We start from the raw sequence: 24175 nt of genomic DNA, 5'->3' as shown, positions 1-24175 counted from the left end.
CTATATGCTAAGGGCTTGTACGGTAGATGGATTTGCTTTGTCTGCTTGCGGTGGGCTCACCATCCTAAGCTGGAGTCTCGTGGATACAACTTATTAAAGTTTTAAACCATACGACAACTTAAAAGTTAAAAGTCTTTTTAACTTCTTGTTTGCAGAATATAGAATAACGGTATAACCCCGTCATCTGTATTGACAGTCTCTAAATTGTCCGATATCTGCTCTGAAGCAAAGTATAAAGAAATATAGATACCATCTTTCATATAAACTATAGTGATTTCAGTTTATCAAACCAGGTGATAAAAATATCAATAAATAACAAATGCAATATAAAATACACAACCACCAGTGTATGCCGTGATGCTCTTTATTGCCATTTATTAATCTCTTGAAATAAAAGGAAACTAAAGCTAAAGAATTTTGGCAATTGTCCCATCATTTATGCCATTGGTTGTGAATTTTACTCACAGGGTAGAAATGCCTCGGAAGAATTAAGTTGATAAACAAAAAGGAAGCAAACTCCAGCAGCTGCTACTACGTATTAGTATACTAACAGCTGCTTCAAAGAGTACTGCTTGGGTTTTTCTGTTCATCTATCTCTATATAGATGTTGTGCTCCACTAATCTAGTGCATAGGATTAGATGAAGCAAAATATTTATTTCCAAGGGTCCTCAAAACCGGGATGATTCCAATCAAGAGTATCTGAAGTTGCTCTGAACTACTGATACGAATGCTAACTTGACCTGAACCACGATTATTCAAATTTGCACGAGTAATCATGGTTGAATTCCGTCCTACTGCAAACTGAGATTGCAGGTTGCAGCCAATAGCAAGATCCCCATGCCAGTCCATAATGGAAAGCCCCAGGGTAGAAAGTGAACGACCTATTGGGTGGTCCTTGTCTCTCAAAGTAGCTTCCAGACTTCCCCCATATGTTGCATCTCCATGACCTGTTAGGGCACCCCCATTTATTACCAGTTTAAACCTCTTGCCAATAGTCAATCTGTCCTCAAGCTTGATACCACCAGCTATGGCATTGCCCAACAGTGTAATGGCAAGTCCTGCTGTTGTTTTATTGTGCTTAAAATTACTAAATATAGTTTCTGATCGCAAGGTGCATGCAAGTTCCTTGCCAACGGTCTGAATGTCCAGTCCTGCCAAAGTCGTTTTCCCCTCTCCATGTTTTAGATTTCCAACACATTCCATTTGCAGATTAGCCTCCTTTTTGTCCTTTGTAACTTGACCTGAAATTGAGACAGGAATTTTATTGTGAATCACAAACATCTTCTCCAAGTTCAATCCTTCATAACCAACATCATGGTCCCAACCATGAGTTTCCAAAACAGGTCGCACAAACCACTGACTGGAGGTATCAAGATAGCGATATCTATGAGTGGGATTATCAGCATCAAAGGATGGTGGTAAAGCCATATCTGGCATTGGCACAGGCACAGATGTTGGACCAACATCATCCTCTTCCATGTTTCTATCTTGTTCCTCAGCTTCCTCCTTGGCAGTTCCAGCCATTTTTTTCATAAAGCTCCGACGGTGCCTTTCTTCTTTCAACTGTTTTTTCAGAAACAGCTTTTCCCTGTACTCCAATTCATCGTAGTATGCTTTCCTCTGCTCTTTACTCAATTTATCTAGCTGAGACTTTCTTAAACACCTGAATGGAGGAAGCTTATCATACTCCGATTCATCTTCTGTATCTGAAGCCTCATCCAAGTCCTCATCTGAAGCATCCTCATCTCCCAACTGCTCTTCTGGCAATTTCAGTTGAGATCTTGACTGCAGCAGTGAAGACAGGAGGAAAGGCAAAGGTGGGACCTTAGGACGAGAACCAAATAGTTTACCAGGTGAGCTGTCCTGCAACTTTAGGAGTGCATTTGCTTCAGCCAGGATTTTAGAAGCAAAGCAAAGCAGTAGTAACTGAGGCTTCCAAATCTGCCCATTTGGCAGAACTCTCTGCCCTGCTCTATTGGTCCTGCAAGCAGAATGATTCTCCACCAGAGATACAGGATTCATAAGTCGCATGTCTCCTGCCGCTTGGCGAATAGCCTGCTGAACCATATTGTTGCGCTGGGCCACAAACATATCATAGCTCAGAGGAGTCCCATTTGGCCCATCTGGTGGTGCAGATGCGGCATGGGTTAGGACTACAATGGCATTAAACCAGATGGCTGAGCCAAAAATTTCTGTAATAGTGCGCAATAATGGCAGATCTCCATAATCCCTACTCTGCATATCCATCCTATCAAAGTACAAAACAATATCTGGGGGTGTCTTCTTGATAAAACACTTGACTGATTTTAGAACCTTCTCATTTTGGCGCTGATCAGCAAAAGAAGCTAGAAGCCCGGGTGTATCAATTACCCTGATTTTAATGCCTTGAACTGTTCCTACAATCTCCTGTTCCTTCTTTGTTCCCAATTCATAAATGCACTTGTTCTAGACTTCACCTCATCAAAAATTGAATTGATGGTTGCACTCTTACCAACTCCAGTCTTCCCAAGTACCATGATGGTACAGGTGAAATCAAGGTCCTCCTGCCCAGCTGCCTCTTGCTGCTCTGCAATTGCACTTGCTCTGTCAAAGCTGAAGGCTCCAGTTCTGCTGGAATTTCTGCTTCCCCTCAGCTGCTCTGCCAGACCAAGCCTGTACAAGACCTGTGCAACCACAACATTGTGTGGAGTCTGACCTAATCTATGGGCAAGTCGCAAAAATATCACTTTGATCATCTAAAGCTTCTCACAGGTTTCATTATTCTCATCATCTTCAGTAGGTTGATCCTCCACAAGTTGGGATGAGTGAGATGTTGAAGTACCATTTGCTCTGGACTGCTGCACTGCACGAGGAGTGGGCCCTAGTAATGGTGCTGCAGCTCCTAGGCCTGCTGGGCGAGCTGGAAGCTGCAATCCTGAACTGCTTGTAGATGTGTTGTCAGAACCTGCATTGGCAGCTGCTGCTGCAGTCAAGGAAAATCCTGTGTCCTGCTCTTCATCTTCCTCCATCTCATCACCTGCTAAGTCAACCTCTGACTCATCTGTCATAGGCTTCTTTTCTATTCCATCAGTGTCAGTCATAGAATCACCCAGTTGAATTTGGTCCTCTAACTTCTCATCCTCCCCTGGAACTACCTTTTCCTCAATATCCAAAGGAATGGCTTCATCGACTAACAGCTCCTGGTCATTATTCAGTGAAAGCTCCAAGTTCTTGTCAGCCTGCACACCCGTTTCTTCAGATGATACTTGGGATTTATCAATCTTAACAGGCAATCTCGTATTTTCTTCATCATTTTTGTATTGTATTTCTTCAATAGTTGCTTCCTTGCTGGCATCTCTAATTTCTTGATTTGGTAAGTGGCCATCAACTAGTGAATCTAGTGCCTCCATACCCCGAAAAGTTTCTCTGATATCGTTATCAACATTGGTTGTCATGGCAATCTTTGTCTCTTCTCGCTCGCCTTCATCTTGAACTTTCTCTCCTGATTTCACCTCCTTCCACTCTTGGTCTTCAGACTTCCCTTTGTCTACATTTTCATCTGCACCATGTTCTTCACCTTCTAAATGCTCCTTACCTGATTCTGTGCTTACTGCAGTTGCTTCTTCAACAGCAAGCTCCTCCTTGACCACACTCTCTTCTGTTTCCATTGGCCTAGTTGACGGCATTTCTGCTCTATTTGTATCTGTTTGTATTGATACAGCCTTCTCTCCCGCAGTATCTACAGACCGATCAGCCGGTGCATGTGTCTCAGGGGTTTCACATAGATCAGACAATGACGCCCCTCTGAGAGGAGACTCATTGTGGTCATTAGCAGCTTCAGATGGTTCTTTCTTTTGTTCTAGTGGTTCATCATTTTCTTCTCCATTGTCCATCCCATCCTGTTCTACATTCTCCCTCTTACGCATATTTTGCAATGGTTGCTCCGAATTCAATTGATGCAGTGTCAGGACATCTCCCTCACCATGATCCGCAGCGCTTTCAGGCACCAAAGGATGATTTCCACTTTCCTCGCCATCAATCTTACCAGCTATCTCCAACTCACTTCCCAGTGGATGATCATCCTTTGACGATATCTCTTCTGCATGTGCAAATATCTCTTCTTGAGCTTCAAACAATGGATGCTCATCCTTCGATCGGATCTCTTCTGCATCTACAAATTCCTCTTCTTGATCTTCAAACAATGGATGATCATCCTTCAACTGGATCCCTTCTGCATGTTCAAATTTATCTTCTTGATCTCGAAAACCTTCGGCTGCTCCAAACCCTCCTTCCAGCAGCCTGTCACTTGTTTCAAAGCCTTCCATTGCATTCTCCTTTATCTCCTCACTTCCATTTTGCTCCTCTGCCTGATGCCCATCATCCAGTCTGTGCACCTCCACCTCGGTCTCTTCAAACTTCTCCTCCTCATCTTCAGCCCAAACCGGCTCAGATGCTCCTTGCCCTCCAAAATGTTTTTCATCTTCTCCTTCGTCTTTTCTATTCTGTGCCCTGCTATCATTCGCCACTTGCCCATCATCCGATAGAAGCTTGGTATCTTCTTCACATTTGGCATCCTCCCCTTCTTCCTGCTTTCTCTCATGCATTTCCTCATTTTTCTCATCAATCACTCCCACTGATTGCCACCTTTCCTCAGCCTCCACTTCCTCATCATTAATCCTATGACCCATATCATCCTCGGTTATAGGCATGCCTCAAAACCTGCCTTCCTTACAAAACCTCAAAAATAAAAAATAAAAATTGCCGAAATAGCAACCAGGCCGCTAATCTAACTCTGTGCAGAATACTTCTAAGAAGCGAAAGCCACGCTACTTTTCTTCACTTCCAGAACCCAAAACCTCCAAAAACGTAAAAACCACAAGAACCCAAATACCTGCCAATAAAATAAAATTCTCAAAGGGGATCCAAACCTGACCTAGTTTTTATCAACAGAAAATTACATTGCCGCAAAGGAAAGCTATACCAGACAAAAACCAGTCCCACTGTTCGTGTATTGCAAACACCTTTAAGAAAACGAAATAAACCATACATAACTAAGAAAACGAAGTAAACCATACATAACATAAGAAGACTGCTTGCAAATTTTAGAAGGAAAACTTAGCCAAATCAAAAGATGTACTCACTGCACTGAACAGAAGACCTCAAAATCTGGGAGCCGCTCCGCTGGGTAAAGAGATGTCGTTCACAAGGTCTTAGTTTTTCTCCATGTTTGTATAGATAAATAAAGCACCATCCAAAAGAGAGGCCGGGCCGTATGAATCATTTTTAATATGAGACTATGCACACCTAAAATGGCCTTGGATTTGAAGGGTTACGGCAATTTTGTCTTTTACGGTCATGACCTTATCTGTGCAGGTCACTATTCATGTGGATCTCACGCTCACCCTATTCCATATGGGTTTGGACCTCAGAGTTTGAACACATGGTTTGAAAAGAGTCTCAAGGAAGAAAGGTCTTGGTCCACGCTCTTCATTTTTGTTGGGTAGTTGTTTCTTTCGAGTGGAGTTACAAACTCAACTTCGTTGTGTTAAAATTTTCAAATTTAATAGAAATTTTATTTTATTGGTATTTAGAGTTAATAGAATTTTTATTAATAATTAGAGTTTTATATCATTTATTAGGTATTGGTATTAAGTGGTTTGCTTTTATAGTAAAATTATTTACACGGTTAAATTTTGAAAAATGAATCTAAATTTCATCATGTTTTAAAAATAGTAAATAATAAAATAAACTTAATTTTCATGTTTTTTTTGTTATATAAAGATGTATAATCCATCAAAATCTAAAAAGAGGATCACAATATTACTAACCATTTGGATTAGTAATAAAGTGCTTATTTCTTGTTTTTATTAATTGTGTTTGTAATGTTGGTATTTTTGAGATGTATCATGCATATTTAATATATGAGTAAATATGTTTTTAAGATTGTTTTGACGCTGAAGTTTGTATTTTTTAACATTAATTAACAACTCATAGTCTTTTTAAGTATAGTCTAATTCTTCAACATTTTTGACCTTTTCTTAGCATATTTTGTAATCAATTTTGCTCAAAATCCAGTAGGGATTTCTTGGAATCATAAGTTTGAGTTGTGTAATCTACACACCATAAGTGCAAGCTTATACACCTTAGCATCCAAGCAATCACTATTCACAAATTTGTGACTCTCTCTCCATTCAATTAACCAAGCAATCTACAACTCATCCTTCATATGGTGAACTTGCAATGAGAATACAACAAAGCAACTTGGTTACACAACCAAATCAAGTTACTCCCTCTTTTCCTCTATTAGGGTTTAAAAAGAAAAATGACCAACTATGAAACTAAAGAAACATGGCACTAGATTGTTGCTTCCTACTAAATTGTTAAATCACCTTTAGACAAGGAAGACATCAACAATAACCTATCAAAATTTCCTAAACTCATCATTATAGGCCAAACTCTTTAGCGCCACATCAAGTGTTGTTGTGGACATATTGCAAAGATAATCATATCTTTAACTAGATTGGGACACCTGGATCAGATCTATCAAAATCATAACATAAAATCTACATACATCTCGACTCATCCATCCAAAAATATCAATTTTGTGATAAGAGTAACAACAAACCATAAAGGGTTATCATTACACTACAAGCAAGATAATCCCTCGCATGGTCCTTGAAAACTCTAACCACTGAATAACAACACAATCACCTCCCTCTTACTGGTAGAATCATGAAAGAAGAATATCATTAGTATCAACTCCCTCTTTTCAAGGAGAATCCAATGACCTTGTCATAGGTGCTCATCATTACTCCCATCGACTGCAAGCTTGAAATCAATCATCGATTCTACCACCATAGGTGTTGAATATATCTCTAGGTTAGGTATTAGACATCCTTCTTCAATGACAATGTTGGGTCCTAATTTTGACACATTTTTGCATCATTGATACAACCTTTTTCCCTGTTTACTCCTCCATATTCACCACTTTATTGTCCCTATCTCCACATTACTCATGATTTTGACACGTAAATATTTTGAGGTAAAATCTTATCGATATATTATATATTTTTTTACTTTTAATGACCATATGAATTGGAACAAGCATTTATCTATAGCATTGTAGACTTTCTCTTTCTTGTAACCACAATGTGCAAATCTGGTAGTAGATCATTTGTTCGCATAATGATGCATACTCCAATGAAAGTCGGCCACTTGAGTTTTGTTCCCACAACCCATGGTATGGTGACCAAATCATTGTCATGCCAAAACAATATATCAAGTGCATCCCAACAAATTCCAACACACTAGGCGAACAAGATCCTATTGGTTTCGATCATGTGATAACAGATAATCTATTTATTTCATATGCCATGCAATCTTGGCTTCTAGTATTTTTTTTTTTGTAACTAAATGCTAGATTATTGAGGCAGTTCCCTGCTATACGAGAATAGGCGATTGTTTGGTTATGATGTAATGTGTATCCCTCTTAATGAATCGTCTATATATATGAGGGATCGATAGTCTAAAGGAGATCGGAAGTCTATAGTCAAATTATGATGTGTGGAATACAATTTGTTAGTAAAATTCTATCTGGAGTTTATGCCGAGTTTTTGCAGACTTGATTTGTGGATTTTAATGTAACCTAGTGAACTAATTCATTAATACCAAAGCAATGTTGTTTTGAGGATTCGTGTAACAACCTTGCGCTAAAAGTTCATGTAATAAAGGAAAAATAAGACCAAGGTCATGGGACACGTATTCCAAGCTTAATGTTGGGCAAAACATCCTAGTGGGTGTTCATTTGGTTTATTATGGCTAAGGGGGAATTGGCAAATGCAATGGAAAAAACTTTAAAAAGGAAAGAGGTGTTAATTAGCATTTTATTTATGAAAATTAGGGAAATTACGAGACAGGGAAGGTGAAAGGTCATTGGTTGCATGTAAGGAAGAAAATGAAGGAAAATAAATGAAATTGAAGAAAATAGAGGCCTCATTAATAAAAAGGCTTCTAAGGATCAGTTCGCAACATTTTATCAATTCAGTTTTAGAGCTCTCTCTCTATTCTCTCTCTCATACTCCCATACACTTAGAGTATTATTGGATCACTTTAGCATTGGAGGAAGGAAGGCAAAGGAAGGACAAGGAAGAAAAGGGAAGCAAAGATCAAGCAAGGAAGAGTTGGATCAAGTGGCTATAGTGGGAATACTTGCAGGTATCGAGTTGCATGTATGGTTTCCTTGCTAATTTTGGCATGCATGGCACATGCATGTGTGTACTTGGTTCTCTTGTTGTCATTAGCATGGGTTTTCCAGGTGTGACAATGGTTTTTAGCCTTGTCTTGCCATTTCTGGATAGTGATGGTGTGATGGGGTTATTTTACTTGGTTTAGCTAAATTGTCAAATGGTTTCGAAACTAAGTGGGGTGGTCTCAAGAATATTCCCAAAGTCTTAGGAATCTCTTGACAAGTAATGGCAGGATACACGGTAAATCTTGAGGGTGGAGATGGGAAAATTCCTCATGGTTTAGGTGGAGAGATTTGGAGGCATCCATGTTTGTTTAGGTCCTAATGATCCCTTGATCGGTATATGTCAGGATTGCGGGAAAGCCTGAAGTGTATGTTTCTTTGTTTGGGCCTAGAAATCCCTTAACCAGTAATGGCGGGATACACGGTAAATCCTGGTGGTATAGATGAAGGTTTCGAACCTAGGAATCCTTTGACTGGTAATGGCAGGATACACGGTAAAGCCTAAGAAGTGCTGGTTGGTTTTGTTGTGAGTCCCATAATCATGCTTGGAATATGGCACGGGGGTGATTGACTGAAAGAAAGATTTGGTTCAACCCAATCTATGGTCGAGTGGTACATGGAAGTCCCTGACTTGGTTGGCTTTTGCATATGTCAATACAAGCTCTTTTCCTTTGTATTTCATGAGTAAATGTGCTTGTTATTATGTGGCTTTGATGGTTGTTCTATCATTGTTATGTTGTTGGTTATATGTTGGTTATAAGCATGGTTTTATGACAAACTTTAGTTATGGCTCTCATCATGTTTTGTTTAGTAAATGAAATGTTAATGAAGGTATGGCATAATATATGATAATGTAGTTATTGTGAGAGGACATCAAACCTTCTTGACAAATCTTAGATAAGTATGAGGTCCCTATGTTCATATGTGTTTATATGACCTGTACATTACATGTTTATGATGTGTTTGATGAAATGCATGTCATGGTTAGGATGAGTTTGGTCAGTTCCTAGTTCAAGTTTTGCATTAGAGGCCTTGTCTTCTTGTTATTTATCATTTTTGAGAATTTCATCAAGTTTTGGGCAGAGGCTTGAGTCCTAGCCCTAAAAAAGTGGCTCAGATTTCGGGGTCGCTGGCACAGAACTACCTGAAAAATATTGCAGTCGCATGGAGGCCTTGTTATGGGAGTGACTGGAGGCTTTCAGTCACATGGAGGGCTTGTCATGGGAGCAACTGGGGGTTTAGGTCAGTAAAAAGCAAGTTAACTCAGGGGTTGGGCACCTAGAGTGGTTGGTTAGCCCTTGAGGGGTCCTGTAGCTCTTGAGGAAGGTTAGTTTGGTTTTGGTTTGTTGATTTCACTTCCTTAACTGTACTTGGGGAGTTGAAACATATCATAGTAACTCTTTGTCATATTTTTACCCCGGTGGACTAGTTAGCTTGGGTAAATGTGGGAGGAGCGTGTTACAGAGTGGTATTAGAGCAACTTTCATTCTCTTTGGGTGGTGTCTGGTTTTCGTTCTCTTTGGGTGATATTTGATACCACAGAGTGGTATCAGAGCATGGTTCACCCCTTGGACTGGATGGGCGGAATATGGTTGTCATGCATGCATGTCGATTGAATATGCATTTGTTGTGTATGTTTGTTGTCTATGTGGATGTATGCATGCATTGTCATGGTTATAGTTGTTGTGCATGGGGTCATGGTATGTGGTTGGTATGGTCATGCATGGTAACTAGATGATGATTGAGATGATGTCTATATACTGCTATGATTATGTTTATACATGTATTGTGCTAATCTGGTTGATCTTGCAGACGAGATATCCTCCCCTGAACTATACTGAGGTATGTTGATTATGTTTATATTTTGGTTTAGCTGACATGGTATACTTGTAGGAAGAAGATAAAAGATGACTAGCAAGATGGTAGACTACAGTTCACGAGACTCTCCCTATAGATCAGATGAGCAACATGGTGATGAGTACTTCCCTCACATAGTAGACACCTTGAGGAGTATGAAGGTGTAACAACCCTGGTGAAAATTTCGTGTAATAAAAGTTAATAAAGGAAAAATACGACCACGGTTAAGGGACACTTATTCCAAGCTGAGTGTTAGGCAAATATATACTAGTGGGAATCACTGGATGCGCGTTTTGGCTAAGGAAAATTGGCAAAGGCTAAGGCTAAGGCATTAAAAGGTAAAAAGGCATTTTGGCGCATTTATTTATGAAAATAAAGGAAATTAGGAGAAAATTAAGGTGAAAGGTCACAAGTTGCATGCAAGGAGGAAATTGAAGGAAAATAATGGAAAATGAGGCAATTAGAGGTCTCATGCATAAAAAGGTTTCTGAGGATCAGTTCATGGCTTTTGTCAAGTTCAAGTTTGGAGCTCTCTCATTATTCTATTTGTTGGACACCTAATCCTCTATGGGTTAGTGTGGAAGTGAAATAGACTAAGGAAGTCCAAGAGACCTTGGAATGTGGAACCCAACGGTCACACCATGTACTATAAATGTATATCATTTGTTAATAAAAAATGTACTCTCATGTTTTATCTTTCATATTATGTTGCTGCCATGTGTGTGTTTAACATGGTATCAAAGCAGGCGTATTCCTGCCCTGCATAATTACTTTGAGCCATTAGTTTTATGGCCTTTCTGTGCAGGTCATTTCTGCCATCAGTTCTGCATTTTATGAATATTTTCTTAGCTAAATTCTAGTTGCAACCTCTATCATTTCTCTAGCGCCATTTTTGGCTTCCCTCTACTTTGTAACTCCCTATTCTGCCTACGTTCTGCCTTGCATAAAAAATTGCTTCTCTCTGTCTATTATTCACCTGCATATAAAAGCGCTACTCCTTTTCTCTGCTTTGACATGGTATAATATAATACGTTGCCCATATCGGTTCAATTTCCCATATAGTACACTGTAGTAAACATTGTGGTGTCAGTATATGTTGCCTGAAGTCTGCTCCTGTAACTCCTATTTATCTTCTTTATTCCCTGACATCAAGAAAGCGTTCTCTGATTTCTACATTGAACAACTTGGTGTGTGTGCACGCTGGTCTGGGCACTTAAATAAATTGAAGGATGGACTGTGATTGTGCGTTGGTGTATTTCTCCTCTGCACATTGATTATGGTTGTTGAAATCAATACCTTGAACTATACTAGTGCATTGGATTGTAAGATCTTCATTGAGTTCCTTTTATATGGAAGTAAACTATACTATATGTTAAATCTATGCAAAAATTTTGGAATCTGTTGAACTAATTTCGAAAGCTGATGAATCAATTTTGGAAGTTGTGCACATGCATTGGTTCTTATTGAATATTGGATTTATGGTGTATTTGAACTATGCTGGTGTGATGTGCGTTGAACGATGTGTACTCCTGCAAAATCGTATGTGTATGAGTGGTCATTGCTGATTGCATATATAATCCAAGTGTTGTCTTTAGGATTGGTATTGTGACCAATGGTGAAAGGTTGGCAAGATAAATCGTGTGTTTAACAGATCCAGTAAGGTTTCTCTCCGACAATGACAAGTTTTCTTGGTGGACCAGATTAACAATTGTTTCAGGAATCGTCCCATTCAGCTGATTTGTTAAAAAATCGAGAGCACCGATGCTCCTAAGTTCGTCAATATTGTGCGGGATACAATAATTCTCAATCCTTGCCTACACTCAGTCCTTTCATTTCTCAGGTTTTCTATTACCTCATAACGCTCCACTAATTTGGCTTCTCTCAAGAAATCTATTTGTTTCCTCTCTATGCGACTGAGATAGGGATAGTGAAAATCGATTTTGATCCAGACAATGTACATACTTAGTCCTCATTCTCTATGCGTCGATTCATATCCTCTATGAAAAGTTTTTATCTGTTCGTTGAATTTCGTTGAGTACACTGTATCCATTAAATGATTTCGGGCTTTCAATAATGTAGCGTTAGCCGTGGTGACAATGGTCCCTGAATAAATTACAAAATCACAACTTTTTCAAGTTGGTGTTTTTGTAATGGTAATTTTTATTGCACATGCAAATTTTTGGATCAAATATCGACAAGTTTTCTTGAAAAAAAAAAATTACAGTGAAACATATGAAGTGAATCGTATCCGATTAGAGCAAATGATGTTTGATTTGAATTGGTTTCATCATGAACTGTAGATGGAATTTGATAATTCAGTATGTAAAGGGATTGTTAATTCTGTAGAAATTGACATCAAACGGAAAAGTGTAAGCAAACCCTCAAGCTAGCTAGAGAAATTACAGGTTGATTTTGATCAGATTTAGTGCAAATTTGATCTCATTATGTAACATTATGCGTAACGAGTTGTGCGTGTTTTTCCATAACAATATCGCAAGGCGAATGGCATTTTGCTCAGATCAGGTCTGTTACAAACGTTGGTCGAAATCCGAAGAATCAACCTATTAGGATGTGTAGTTACAGTCCGTAGGTTTTGTTTTGAGGACTCATTGCTTCAGGAAGTAAAGCCCTGGACAATTTTGGATATTTATTTTGTGCATATGTGGAATGTCAATTTATGTCAGTAGAAGAGTCACTGTTGTAGGAGCGGCTCTGAGTTTGAACAAATTTATGCCATTCAAAGAGTGAAGTCAGCAAATAAAAAAAGGATATTTCAGGGGGAACACATATTGATATTTTGGCACTCTTTTATTTTTGTTTGCAGCAGGTGTTGAGATATAAAAGTTTTCAATAAGAACCAATCTGCATTGTCTAGTTTGTTGGCTCCTTGCAAATTTTGGGAAAGAAAGAATTATAGTGTCGAATGAATACTAAGTTGCTTCATGGTATGCTTCAAGACATTGCAGAAGGCTTAAAGTTTGTATACTCGCAGTATTTTCAATTAACATAATTTCGTGGCGCTTGTGTGTCATGCGAGCAACCTGTAGATTCGGAGGTCGAAAGGGATACAAACACAATCTACATATATATGCATTGATTCCTTGTTACTTGGATTACTGCATAAGAGTTTGGTGGGTTGTATAAAGGCAATGATTGTTTTGACAAATAAAAGTAGTCTTTTGTGGAGGAAAGTTTAGTCGGTTGTATTGTCAGAACATAGTGTTGGTCACGAGTAAACTCTTATTTTTATGTAATGGATTGTAATTGGTGCTTTTTGGTTGCACACTGATCATTTGTTGCACATTTATAAAGGATATTGTTGTGTACTATGAGTGGGTATTACTTTTCTGCATTGAGTAGTAGTTATGATCAGTTTTTAAGGTGTAATTCTGACATTGATTTTTTTTTTTTTAAAAATGGCCAGAATCAATGAAGTATTAGAGTTCCTCAAAACTCTGATATTGTCTACTACTCATGATACATTAAAAGTCAGCAAAGTTTCTTTCACAGACATTCAGGTCTGTCTACAAAATGCAAAAGAGAAAATTGATTTTTTGCAGCTCGAATCTCAGCTACAGCAAGAAGAATTAAAACAGAGGAGTCATTATGAACCTGTTTCTGTTCAAAAGATTGAAACAGACTCCCATAAAGCAACAGTTGTACATGCAAATGCAGAAGATCGGTTTGCACTTCCCAAGCCCATCATCAGACCTTGGGAACAGCTTGTCCACAACAAGCACAAGACTGGCCTTGGATATGACAAGGACGTGTCCTTTCATATTTCAGATTACTCAAAGCCCATTCAGTTTCAGAGTGCTGGATTCCTTCATGATAGTTCACCTCCAGCTGTTCTAGATTTTGCCCCTCTTCCACAGCGACAACAACAACAACAGATTGTGAAATGCCAACACTGTGACCGAGTTGGCCATCTGAAAGAACATTGTTTTGATCTTCATCCATGTAAGCATTGTCATAAAACCAGTCATTCTTTAAACAGATGCTTCAAAAACAAACCTCCTGTAAGAACAAAGATTCATCGTAGATGGATCGCTTCTTGGCAATGGGCATCAATAGCCAAAAAGATATTTCAGTCACATGTCAGAACTTGTTCAAGAATATTGAATAGTCTTGCAGTTGAGTTTTCTCCATCATCTCACCTTGTAGCTGACAGGGGGGGAAATGATGGTCATCTACAAGCTTCAAAGTCACATCAAGCGAGCTTGAACCACAACCTGCCACACCAGTTTCAGAGTTGTAGCCAGAGACAAAGATGCCCCTGAGCATGCCTTCAGTTGGTAATCTGGGACACTTCCTCTAGCAGAAGACTTCAACTTCTTGCTAGTTTTGGAAAAATTCCAGGAATAGAGTTGGGGACGCTTCCTCTAGTAGAATACTCCATCTTCTTGCTAGACTTGGAAAAGTTCCAGGAATTGCATTAAGCATTCCAGAGTTGTTGGTCATCCTTAAACCATCACAGGTTGAGACTTCCCTTTTCAGGTTGAAGTTCTCCCTTTTATGCGGGGTGAGACCTCCCTTTATTGGTTGAAGGTTTCCCTCTTCAAAACATCAGGAGCACTTCCTCTAGCAGAAGACTTGAGCTTCATGCCAGACTTGGAAGAGTTCCAGGAACTGCACTAAGTGTTCTAGTGTTGGTGGTCATCCTTAAACCACCGCCCTTATACCAACATTTCAGAGAGCACATTCAGCCTAGTGTTGCCATGTTTTTTTGCACATTTTGTATTACAGCTCTCTTCTTGGACTCATACATAACCCTTCGGATTAAGAGGGGGAATGTTGGACACCTAATCCTCTATGGGTTAGTGTGGAAGCGAAATAGACTAAGGAATTCCAAGAGACCTTGGGATGTGGAACCCAACGGTCACACCATGTCCTATAAATATATATCATTTGTTAATAAAAAATGTACTCTCATGTTTTATCTTTCATATTCTGTTGCTGCCATGTGTGTGTTTAAGACTATCTCTCTCTCTTTCTCGCTTTTGATCACTTAGAGTTTTCTTGGAGCATTCTAGCGTTGAAGCAAAGGAAACGAAAAATAAGAAAAGGAGAGGAAAAGAAAGCAAAGGAAAAATGGAAAGCAAGCAAGGATCAAGGAAGGAAAGCAGAATCAAGCAGCTTCAACGGGAACAATTGTAGGTAACCTTTTTCATGTGTGATTTCCTAGTTGGTTTGGACATGCATGGCTTTGCATGTTGGTGTATGGTTCTCTTGTTGTCGATGGCATGGTTTTGTTGGGTTATGACAGTGGTTTTCAGCCTAGCCTTGCCTTTTTTCAGATGCCATGGTGTTGGGATGTTTATTTTAGTTTTTGAGCTTTGGTTTGTCGGATGGATTTCAGAATCTAGGGCGGAGGTGGTCTCAAGGTTCATTCCCAAAGGCCTAGGAATCCCTTGACTGGCTTTGGTAGGATACACAATAAATCCTGAGGGAGAAGTCTCGGTTTAGGGCCTAGTGATCCAGGTTTGGATTGCAGTAAATCCTGAGAGATTGGTCTCGGTTTAGGACCTAGTGATCCGGGATTGGATTGCGGTAAAGCCTGAGAGACAAGGAGACAAAAAATTCTTCAATGATAGTGATGGATTCTGGATGGCATTCCAAGTTTTTTCGGTTGTGATCGAAACACCGGTTTTGATGTGATCATGGTTTGATGAGGGTGGAGGTGCTTTAACTTATGGATTCCCTTGGTTGTTCTTGGATTGGTTGTTCTATGAGATCCCACATTCATATTTGGAATATGGCACGGGGGTGACTAGATGAAAGAGAGATTTGGTTTAGCCATGTCTATGGTCAGGTGGTACATGGAAGTCCCAAACCTGGTTGGATTTTCCTATGATTAATAAAAGTTAAGTTCTCTTACTTTTGCACTGATTTATATGTGGATTTAATGCTTGTCTTATCTCTGATATTTACATGGTTTTATGTTGGTTATAAGCATGGTTAAATGACCGGTTCATGTCATGGTTATTTCATGTATTTACTTGTAACTGTTAAATGGATGGATGCAAGACCTAATTGATGATATAATAGTTCAATGGAGAAGGAGGTGATCCTTCTAGTTATGTTCCATAAGTTGTTTCAGCCATTTATGCTATGTCTTGTATCCTATACCTGTAGGTTGCATTAATGCCAAATATTCGACAGAATGTCAGTCCTAGTTGGGGATGTTCAGGTCTAGTCTTGAGGTTGATTTTGATTGATCAGCATTGTTATCATGTCTTTAATGAATTCTAGAGGATGTAGCAAGTTCTGGGTAGAGGCCAAGATTCTGGGCTAGAAAAGTGGCTTAAATCCCAGGTCACTGGCACATAACTGGAAATTTTGGTCCACATTCACTAGCAGGCAGGCCTATGAGAGTGACTTTAGGTTGATGGTTGCTCCCTTGCCCATAACATGAGAGCAATTATGGCCTAAGAGATCCAAAACAATAGTGGGACCCAGGGACAAGCTGTCTAATTGGCTGAGTTGTCTCCTGACGGTTCTGTTGATGATGTTGGATGATTGTGCATGTTTTTTTGTCGATTCCACTTCCTTAAGGTCACATAGGAATTCAAATCTGATCATAGTAGCCTCTCGTCTCATGTTTACCCCGGTTGTCATGGTTACTTTGGGTAGACCTGGGAGGGGGTGTTACAGATTAGTATCAGAGCATGGTTCACCCCTCGGACTGGATGGGCGGTGTGTGTTGGTCATGCATGCATGTTAGTTGCATGTGTGTCTCTTACACTTGTGTTCCATGTGCTTGTTGCATTGCATCATGTTGATCATGGTTGTAGTAAGGTTATCATGAGGAACTTGATGTGATTTTGTGGAATGTAACGTCAGAAGTATATGACTAGTTACTTGATTATATGCAGCTTATACGCAACTTGATTATATGTAGCTTGATTACATCCTTGTATGTTGGGTTGCACTCTTGATTGTTTGATTACATGTATCAGTCTTGTAGGTTGGTTACAAGAATTGATTGCTTATGCTCGACTACATGTGGTTATCTGTATGTGTAGTTGATTAATGATCCAGGAGGATCCTCGAAATGCTCAAAATGTTATAGTCGCAGATGCTCATGAAACCAATGCCAAGTCGAAGAGCTTGTCGTGCTGATTCCGGTGGTATATTCGGTTTGCAATATGGCCTCTGTATGAGGGAGAAAACATATTCTGAAGTTTTTCTCCAACAGGCAAAAAATGGCCAGAGTAGGTCGAGTGGCAATCTCAGAACAAGACACGTGGTGGTCAAACTATCCAACAATCAAATTCAAACTCAACGGAAATGTCAAACTAGTAGGTTCGAGGGTCAAACTTACGACCTCTGAACCATCATCATAAAACTTTATCAACGAGCCACATTATCGCTTTATTAACATTGGCACAAATATTATATTTTAAGTTTGGTTGAAATGGTAATGGGGGGAAGGGTTGGTGAAGCCTGCCATATCCGGCGGCCCCGCCAAAACCCATATTATCATATCATGCCACCAAACATAGCAACGAGAAACCATATGCATGGTTGGTGCAGAGTCCAAACATCATCGCCATGTTACAGTTGTTTCAACAAATGCCATGGGTCAAGTTATATAGTCGTCGGTCAGACTATGGTTACAACCATATGTTAATCATGGCATGTGGAGGTTTTATGTTATATCTGTCGAACCAATGTAAAAACTTTGGTTATAACGAAATGCGCCACGGTGATATGCATATTTGTCGGTCCAATGGTTTTCAACCATATAACATTTTTTTGAAACTATATAATATCATCGTTGTAACGATATACCAAAGCATTGATATGTGTCGCGGATATGAAACAATTATTTTCCATATTTTGTAATGTGTTACAACGATATGCTATATATTACCAATCCAATCTCGAGAGGCCCGCGGGTTTGATCTTGGGACCTCCTATGGGTTTATAAAAAGATTTACTAGTGCACCCAAGGCAGGGGGAGTTGTAAAGTGTGTCTGTTGAACCTGTGTTATTTGTTCTTGTAAAATGCCTTTTGAGGCATAACTTGGCCAATATTGGGCCTTTTTGAAATCTGTAAGTTGCGTTGGAGAGCTGAGGTTGAGGCCTATCAGTTGACAATAGCCATTGATGCCTGTGTGCACATTCCAGAATGGTGAAAATTGATGTAAAGAGACTTTATGAGCATTTTCAATACAACGGACGCCCATTGGAAGCAGACCCAGAGATGTAGTCCAGGAGGGACGAACTCCATCATCAAATATTTTGTGTTTGCTTCTTTTTTCTGTTGTTCATGCTTAGTTTTCAGATTTCAAGTTTTATGTTTAAGGCACTTAAAAATCAATTTTTCCTTATTAATTCACTTAAAAAGCAACCTTAGTTAATATTTGAAGAAATTGAGTAAATAGTCAATTATGTTGTTTTAAAATCAATTAGGCATTTCTTATGCATTTTGATGGTTGCATGTGGCAATGTGTACAAGGGAATAATGGTTGTTGTCATGCATGAGGTCATAGCATGCATCGTTGATATGGCCTTGCATTGATGACTGGACCCTACCTAGAATGATGTTTATGCGTTGATGCACTTATTCGATAGATTTCTATATGTTATATATGTATCACACTAATTTGATGATATTGCAGACAAGGTATCCTCCCCGAATTATGCTAAGGTACATTGGTTTATTGTAATTGGTTTAGTTGACATAGTATGCCTTGCAGGAAAGAGATCAAATGGCTAGCAAGGTGGTAGACTACATAAAATCTCCCTATGCATCAGATGAGTAGCATGGTGTGGGGCATTCTTCTAATTTGGTAGACACATTGAGAAGCTTGCGGGAAGAAATAAGGATTTGCAAAGCGGACAATGATAAAATCATGCAGACACAGAAGAAACAAGCAGAGGTGAATGTAATACTAATTCAGAGTTTTTCAGAATAGCAACGACAGGGGCCACTTCGGATCAACCATGGGCAAGAGGACAGAACTAATGGGGCATATGGCAGTAGGTCTCCTAGTAGACATAGGTATTATGGTGGGCACGGGTCGGATAGATCTTACATGATGAGAGATGGCAAGCTGTTGGACACTCTAGATAGGAGAGGTGCTTGACACAGGTATTATTCTAGTTATGGTTCTGACAGGTATCATGATCGTCATCGTTATCATCCTTACTGAAGGAGTGATAGGGGATACTTTCCAGATGATTTAAAGAAAGCGAAGCCACCTACCTTTGATGGAGAGATGAAGAAATTGTAGGATGCAGAGGCATGGTTGCTTGGTATGAGGAAATTCTTTAGATTACATGATTATTTAGAAAACATGAAAGAAAGGATAGCCCTTTTCAGTCTCAAAGGTAAAGCAGATATTTGGTGGGAATATGTGAAGAATGTTAAAGGTATTGATGAAGATGATTTGACTTGGCATGCATTTGAAAGGCTCTTCAAGAAGAAGTACTTGTCAGAGAGGTACTATGATGATAGAGCTAAGGAGTTTTATGAGTTGCGAATGGGTTCTATGACAAACGAGGAGTATACTAGCAGGTTTTTGGAGCTGTTGAGATATGTGCCTTACCTCAAGGAGGAGAAGGACAAGGTTCAAATATTCATCAATGTACTTCCAGTAGCATATGGAGACTAGATTGAGTTCAATGAGCCTAGATCGTTGGAGGAGGCCATCCGAAAGTTGAAGCATTTTTATAAGCAGTCGAAGAGCAAAGTTGAGCCGAAGCATGACTTGAAAAGAAATTATAAAGCTAAAGGAAAATGGCCACCAAAGTGAGGAATACCTCAAGCTGCAAGTGAGAAAGAAAATGTAGTTCCTTACAAGAGATTCAATACAACTGAGAAATGACATGGAGAGTAGCAGACTAGAGGCGGTGGTAGAGAACCATTGCAGTGTTGGATATGTGGTAATGATCATCGTAAGAAGGATTGTTGCAGTATCAGAGTGGTGATATACCCCAGATCTACAATGCTCAGGAGGCGCATACAATTGGTGATGTTGGTCATAGCATTCCTTGGATCTATGCAGCTGTGGACAACAGGCAGGCAGATCATTAGGCATCGATCATTGAGATGGGAGGTAAGCTTTGTGATCAAGTTGTTTCTATTGTAATTGATCCTGGATCTAACTATAGTTATATTAATCCTGATTTGGTGGATAAGTGTGGTTTGAGAAAAGAAGTGCATGCAAAATCTTGATTGGTACAGTTAGCTATAGGTATAAGGAAGCGAGTTCACCATTGGGTAAGAGATTGAACATTTGAGTTAAATGGTATGCCGACAACATCACACTTGAATGTGTTTCCATTGGGATCATATAGTATGATTTTGGGTATGGATTGGCTATACCTTCATAGAACCAAAGTGGATTGCTTCGACAAGGCCATTGAGTGTGTGGATGATAGTGGGGAAAAAGGACTTTGCAGGGAAAGAAGAAGCCTACATCAGTGAGGATGGTTACCGCTATGCAGGCTAAGCATAGTTGTAGAAAAGGTTATGTGATGTTTGCAGTGCACATTTCCAGTGACAAGGGTAAGGAGGTTGAGGATGCGAATGTGTTGAGAAGGTACCCAATTTTGCAATAGTTTCAGGATGTATTCCCTAAGGACATTACAAAGTTGCCACCTCATAGGGAGGTAGATTTTTCTATTGAGTTAGTGCCAGGGGTGGCTCTAGCATCAAAAGCACCTTACAGGATGAGCAAACCTGAGTTGGTAGAGTTGAAGTTGCAGTTAAAGGATATGCTTGACAAGGGATACATTAGGCCAAGTGTATCACCTTGGGGCACACCAATGTTGTTCGTAAAGAAGAAAGATGGTACTCTTAGATTGTGCATTGATTACAGGCAGCTGAACAAAGTAACGATCAAGAAAAAATACCCTTTGCTAAGGATTGATGATTTGTTTGATCAGTTAAAGGGAGCAGCAATATTCTCTAAGATCGACTTGAGATCGGGATACCATCAGGTACACATCAAGGAAGATCATATCTTCAAGACTTCATTTAGGACCAGGTATGGGAATTATGAGTTTGTTGTTGTTCCATTCAGTTTGAATAATGCTCCAACTACATTTATGTGTATGATGAATAAGTGTGTTGCGTCCTTATCTGGACAAGTTTGTTATTGTATTCATTGATGATATACTGGTATATTCTAAGAATGAGGAAGCAAATGTTGAGCATTTAACAACAGTGTTGAGATTGCTAAGAGAGAATCAGTTGTATGCTAAACTTAGCAAGTGCAGCTTCTTTCAGAATGAGGTACACTACTTGGGACATGTTGTCTCCAAGGAAGGCATTGCAGTAGATTGAGAAAAGATAAGGGTCATCATGGAGTGGGCAACTCCTAAGAATGTAGATGAGGTGAGATCATTTACAGGATTTGAAGGTTGCTATAGGAGGTTCATCAGGAACTTCTCATGCATTGCATGTACTATCACATCATTGCAGAGGAAAGGTAAGAAGTTTGAATGGGCAGAGGAATGTGAGGCTAGTTTTGAGTAGCTTAAGCAGTTGTTGACACATGCACCAATGTTGAAGATTGTGGATTTGGACAAGGAGTTTGTAGTGTGTATAGATGCTTGTAATAGAGGACTTGGTGGAGTTCTCATGCAAGAAGGACAAGTAGTGTGCTATGAGTCACAGACTGAATGAGCACGAGCATAACTACCCAACACATGACCTTGAGTTAGCAGCGATCATACATGCATTGAAGATGTGGAGGCACTATCTTCTTGGCATGAGATTTGTACTGATGAGTGATCACAATGGGTTGAGGTATTTGTTTGACCAACCAAATCTAAATGTGAGGCAATCTAGATGGTTAGCCACCCTTAGTGAGTTTGATTTTGAGATCAGATACATCAAAGGGAAGGAGAACCGGGTTGTAGATGCTCTTAGCAGGAAGGTATAGATAAATCATATAGCATCTATGAGCTCTTATGGGACAGAGTTACAGGAGAGGATGAAAAATACATGGAGATTATGCACAAGTTACAACAAAGCACATGTACAGGTACAAATATAGGTTCAGGTACAGGTACAAATACAGGTGATTAGGATGCAGACTATCGTGTCATGACAGATGGTTTGGTGAGATTCATGGATAGGATCTATGTGTTGAATTGCAGTGAGCTCGAGAAGCTTATCTTAAGAGTTTCAAGTCAATCCATACTCGGGTCATCCAGGATATTAGAAGACGTTGACGACGATAAATAAGTTTTACCATTAGCTGAATCTAAAGAAGGAAGTGGCAGAGTTTGTGGCTAGATATTTAGATTATCAGCAGTAAAGGTAGAATGTAAGCACCCAGGTGGTTTACTACAACCTATTTCGATTCCAAAATGGAAATGGGAGTTCATTTCCATGGAGTTCATTACAGGTCTTCCGAGGACAATGAAGCAACATGATTTTATTATGGTCATGGTTGATAGGTTGTGAAAGATAGCTCACTTCATTCCAATGAAGACTACATATTTAGCCAGTGAGGTAGCACGGGTTTTCATCGGAGAGAGAGTGAGATTACATGGTGTTCCAAAGAGGATTGTGTCGGACAAGGATGCAAAGTTCACTTCCAAGTTTTGCAAGGAGCTATTTGCAGGCTTGGGTATAGAGTTGGCCTTCAGTACAACTTATCATCCGCAGACAGATGGAAAAACAGAGAGGGTCAATAGGATTTTGGAGGATATGCTGAGGATGTACGTGATGCACCAGCATAGGAAATAGGAGGAGTATCTTCCTTTGGTTGAGTTTTCATATAACAATGGTTATCATGAGTCATTGAGGATGAGTCCTTTCGAGGCATTGTATGGGTGGAGTTGTAATACTCCTATCAGCTAGAGTGATCCAGTGAATAGGGTACTTATTGGACCGGATATGCTAGCAGACATGGAGTAGGAAATGCAAGTTATAAAGAGGAATCTAAAGGTAGTGCAGGATAGGTAGAAGAGCTATGCATATAGGAACAAGTTGTTCAAGGAGTTTCAGGTTGGGGAGCATGTATATTTGCACATCAAGCCCAAGAAAATCTCTTTGAGGATTGGTTCATGTGCCAAGTTGGCACCACGATATTGCGGGCCTTTTGATATCCTTGAGAGGATTGGACTAGTGACATATCGACTTGCAATGCCTCCAACAGTGAAAGTCCATGATGTTTTCCATATTTCATTGCATAAGAAGTATATAAAGGATTTTGATCATGTTATTGATTGGTCTGTATTGCAGGTGGAGCAAGAAGGAGAGTTCTAGCTGGAGCCTCAGTGCATACTGCAGTGGAAACATCTCATGCTCAGGAACAGAGCCATAGAGCAAGTTAAAGTGTAGAGGAATCACTTTGGGCCTGAAGAAGGTACATGGGAGATGGCAGATCATAGGCGGGCCCTGTGTCCTTCATTGTTTGCTGATTGAGGCAAAGCGGTTTTGGTTTGATGTTTGGTATATGATTGGCATATGTTTTGCTGATGTTTTGATATTTGTATATGTATATGTATATGGATGTAAATACCGCCATGAGCTCAGTTATAAAGCTCCAATAAGCGATATGGTTGTTATCTTGTCATGTTGTCATGATGTTTTGCTTTGGAATAGGTCTTTCATTGTAAATACTGCAACGAGCTAAGCATAAAGCTCCCTAGGTAATATGTTTGTTTTTCAGCGGTTTTGCTGATGTCATGGTGTGGTTTAACACAGAGGATGGTGTTCCCCCAAGGGGGAGGGTTTTGTAACAGCCCTGGTGAAAAGTTCATGTAATAAAAGTTAATAAAGGCAAAATAAGACCACGGTTAAGGGACACTTATTCCAAGATGAGTGTTGGGCAAAGATATCCTAGTGGGCATCATTAGATGTCTGTTTTGGCTAAGAAAAATTGGCAAAGGAATTAAAAGGAAAAAAGGCATTTTGGCACATTTCTTTATGAAAATAAAGGAAATTAGGAGAAAAGTAAGGTGAAAGGTCACATATTGCATGTGAGGAGGAAATTGAAGGAAAATAATGGAAAATGAAGAAATTAGAGGCCTCATGGCTTTTGTCAAGCTCAAGTTTGGAGCTCTCTCATTAGTCTCTCTCTCTCGATCACTTAGAGTTTTCTTGGAGCATTCTAGCTTTG

At 39.5% G+C, this 24175-nt stretch overlaps 1 pseudogene across 1 annotated transcript; it reads right to left on the bottom strand.

Moving 5' to 3' along the window:
- Positions 1–308: 308 nt before the first annotated feature.
- Positions 309–5328, bottom strand: LOC149189997 (translocase of chloroplast 101, chloroplastic pseudogene; annotated as a pseudogene). Its single transcript, XR_016255951.1, has 2 exons — positions 5122–5328; positions 309–4871 (listed from the first exon to the last, which is right to left on the bottom strand). The product of XR_016255951.1 is annotated as a translocase of chloroplast 101, chloroplastic pseudogene (transcript).
- Positions 5329–24175: the final 18847 nt, after the last annotated feature.

Source organism: Pinus tabuliformis, chromosome 3_1 (assembly GCF_031772625.1).
Source record: "Pinus tabuliformis cultivar Carrire ecotype Pingquan chromosome 3_1, CPIR1, whole genome shotgun sequence".
NCBI classification, from domain to species: Eukaryota; Viridiplantae; Streptophyta; class Pinopsida; order Pinales; family Pinaceae; genus Pinus; species Pinus tabuliformis.
This window is presented reverse-complemented; position numbering and strand designations above follow the sequence as displayed.